Source organism: Arachis ipaensis, chromosome B04 (assembly GCF_000816755.2).
Source record: "Arachis ipaensis cultivar K30076 chromosome B04, Araip1.1, whole genome shotgun sequence".
Lineage (NCBI taxonomy): Eukaryota > Viridiplantae > Streptophyta > Magnoliopsida > Fabales > Fabaceae > Arachis > Arachis ipaensis.
In genome coordinates this window covers 17,751,200-17,755,530 of record NC_029788.2, presented here as the reverse complement: position 1 = coordinate 17,755,530, position 4,331 = coordinate 17,751,200, and positions in this window count along the sequence as shown.

The following is a 4,331-nucleotide window of genomic DNA, read 5'->3' as shown; positions in this document are numbered from 1 at the left end:
GCATTATATGTGGACACATAGAAAGTAAGGGTATGTCATAGGAAGGATATATCATATACCACCAATGAATAAAAAAGATTACTATCTAAGGCTACTTTTTAACATTTAAAAGAGATGCATGAGTTTCAGTGATCTAAGAACAATTGATGGTGTAGTTTATAACTCCTTCAAAAATGCATGCTATGCACTAAGACTGTTGTAGGATGACAGAAAATTCATTGATGTAATATCTGAAACAGGAATATAACGCTCAGTAACTTTTCTAAGGAGACTTTTTATTGTTTTATTAACATCAAACACATGAGTAAGCCAGAGTTTGTTTGAAAAAAGACTTAAAATTTTCTCTCTAATGACATACTATACGAACAAAATAGATTACTGCAAATGAAAGGTAACTATTGTTTATTATGAAAATTTTTGCCATTGTAAAATTCAATTTAAGCTATAATTATAATAAGGTAAATTCTACCGAATCCTTTTCAAAATAAAGGGTAAGTTATCCGGCTTTGTAGTAGTTAATCATGATTTTTCTTATCTATATATTGATGTTGGTGGTGATTATGATCAAGATTATAATAGTGGCAAAAAAATTGTAAATAGTATCTTTCACATCCAAAAATTGAGGGATAATAATGTTAGTGAATATAACTTTGTGTTTTTTCTCAAATCATCATCATCATCGTTACTGGGTTATTATAAATATATTGGGAGCTACAATAATAATGTTTGTGAAAAGCATTTGATTCTCATGAATAATTAAGGATTCCTTTCAAGTTGTATTTTTTAAAATGGGTTATAAATCAAACTACTATTAATATAGATTTTTCATTATTTTTTAGAGTGGGTTATAACTTATATTACATGAGGAATTAATCCAAGTATGTAAGAGAAACTTAAAAATAACGATGAGAAGGGAAAGAACATCCATTTGTATGAGACATGAGAAGGAAAAGACTTAAAATTTTTTTTTGGAAAAAACGGAAAAATTTTTTGAAAAAATTAAAAAAATAAATCGAGTTATCATAGAAAGAATTTTAAAATTTTTATACTTGAGTTTTTAATATATTTTTTGAATTTTTTAACCTTAACATTTTTTCTTTCTTTGATAATATTTTAGAAATATAAAAAAATAAAATATATTTAAAACTATTACTCAAAATTTGGATTATATATATGAAAGTTTCATACTTGCTTTACTTCATTCTCTTAATACATATATTGATTTAATATTATAAATCATAGTTACTGCACCTAAGAAATCATAATTAAATTTTTTATACATTGAACACTTGTATTTGTATCGGCTATCTTGTGTTTTTTTTAATATTTTAATAATTTTGATATCTATATTAATCACAACACTAATTTTTAAGGGATATATTTACCAATGAAGTGTTTTTTAAACCAAAAATAATAGATGCTGCTAGAGGTAATATGGTTGAACTTTTCTTCTTATATGGTCAAAATAAGTGGTTATGAAAAAATATTTTTATGGTCAATTATATCATACTCAATTAGATCTAAATGAGGTATAATTTTAAATGTTGCTTCAAGTGGAATTGTTGTTCTTCTGTTGCCTAATGGAAGAACTGTACATTCAAGGTTCTTTTGACCATAAATGAAGATTTTTTGTGCAACATTAAATAGGGAACTCATCTTACAAGGTTATTAACTAAGGCCATATTAATCATATAGGATGAAGCTCCAATGATAAGTAAGTATTGTTATGAAACTTTAGACAAATGCTTTAGAGACATCTTGAGGTGTTCAAATTCGTATAATTCTCATTTGTCATTTGGAGGTAAAGTTGTTGTCCTAGAAAAAAAACTTAGACAAATTTTATCCGTGATTCCTAAAAGCTCAAGGCAGGATATAATTTAGTCTTCTATTAATTCTTCATATTTATGGCATAACTGTAAGGTTCTAAAGTTTACAGAAAACATGAGATTGCTACTAGGTGAAAACAACAACATACAAGAACTCAAGAATTTTGCAAAGTGGTTACTCAAAATTGGCGATGATTTGATTGGTGATACAACAGATAGTGAATCCATCATTCAAATACTACCTGACATTTTGGTTAAGAACTCTGAGAAAGTTTTAGATGACCTCAATGATTTTATGTAACTAGATATGTTATCCAATTTATCTGTTAAAAATTAATTCAAGGATAGAGCAATTATTGCAATAACTCTGGATTATATCACTGACATTTTAGTTTTGAATCCTGCTTTGTGAGTAGATATTTAAGAGCAGCATGGTCAGTGTACACAATCACTTTTGATCCTACTAAGTATGATCTAAACTTGTCAATGGCATAAACCACTGCAAGAAATTCTTTTTCTGTGGTTATGTAATTTTTTTGGGCATCATTTAGAACATGGCTAGCATAATAAATGACATGTAGAAGCTTGTCATGCCTCTGCCCTAGTACTGCACCAATGGCGTGGTCACTGGCATCACACATTAATTCAAATGGTAAAGTCTAGTCTGGTGCAGAAATAACTGGTGCTGTGACCAGCTTAGCTTTCAGAATCTCAAACGCTTGCAGACACTCTGTGTCAAACACAAATGGCGTGTCAGCAGCTAGCAGATTGCTCAGGAGTTTTGCAATTTTTGAAAAATCCTTTATAAACCTCCTGTAGAATCCTGCATGCCCCAGAAAGCTTCTGATTGTCTTAACATTAGCAGGTGGTGGTAATTTTTCAATTACTTCCACTTTAGCTTGATCCATCTCTATCTCCTTGTTTGAAATTTTATGCCCAAGGACAATTCCTTCAGTCACCATAAAGTGACATTTTTCTCAGTTTAAAACTAGGTTGGTCTCTTGGCATCTTTTCAGAACAAGTGCTAAATGGTCAAGGCAGGAGCTGAATGAGTCTCCAAATACTGAAAAGTCATCCATGAAGACTTCCAGAAATTTCTCTACCATATCAGAGAAGATAGAGAGCATACACCTTTGAAAGGTTGCAGGTGCATTACACAGACCAAAAGGCATTCTTCTGTAAGCAAATACTCCAGAAGGACATGTGAATGCTGTTTTCTCTTGGTCCTGAGGATCTACTGCAATTTGGTTGTAACCTGAATAGCCATCCAAAAAGCAGTAATATTCATGACCTGCTAGTCTCTCTAGCATCTGGTCTATGAATGGTAAAGGAAAATGATCCTTTCTGGTGGCTGTGTTGAGCCTTCTGTAGTCAATACACATGCGCCACCCTGTAACTGTTCTTGTAGGAACCAGTTCTTTTTTTTCATTATAAACCACTGTCATGCCTCCCTTTTTGGGAACAACTTGAACAGAGCTCACCCAGGGGCTATCAGAAATAGGATAAATAATCCCAGCCTCTAGTAATTTGGTGACCTCTTTCTGCACCACTTCCTTCATGGCTGGATTAAGCCGCCTCTGTGGTTGAACCACTGGCTTAGCATCATCCTCCAATAGGATTTTGTCCATGCATCTAGCTGGACTTATGCCCTTAAGGTCACTTATGGACCACCCAAGAGCTGTCTTGTGTGTCTTTAACACTTGAATTAGTGCTTCCTCTTCCAGTGGATTTAAAGCAAAGCTTATGATCACTGGAAAAATGTCACCTTCTCCCAAAAATGCATATTTCAGGGATGGTGGTAATGGCTTGAACTTGGGTTTAGGAGGTTTCTCCTCTTCCTGAGGAAGTCTCAGAGGCTCTTTCAATTCCTCTGAACCCTCCAAATCAGGCTGAACATCTTTAAAGATGTCTTCTAGCTCTAATTCGAGACTCTTAGCCATGTTGACCTCCTCTACCAAAGTGTCAATGAGATCAACTTTCATACAGTCTTTTGGTGTGTCTGGATGCTGCATGGCTTTAACAGCATTCAACTTAAACTCATCCTCATTGACTCTCAGGGTTACTTCCCCCTTTTGGACATCAATGAGAGTTCGTCCAGTTGCTAGGAAAGGTCTTCCTAGAATGAGAGTAGCACTCTTGTGCTCCTCCATTTCCAGCACTACAAAGTCAGTAGGAAAGGCGAATGGCCCAACCCTGACAATCATGTCCTCAATCACGCCTGATGGGTATTTAATGGAGCCATCAGCAAGTTGGAGACATATCCGGGTTGGTTTAACTTCTTCAGTTAAACCAAGCTTTCTGATAGTGGATGCAGGTATTAGGTTGATGCTTGCCCCAAGATCACATAAAGCTGTCTTGGTGCAATTTTTATTTCTAAGGCAAACGTCTCCGTGAACTCGTTTATGGAAGAATACGGTTCAAGTACTTTCTCTAGAACTCAGTATTTTTCCTAACTTCTCTTTAACTTTCTCAATAGGAGTGATTTCTTACGTCACGTCAGTAAGA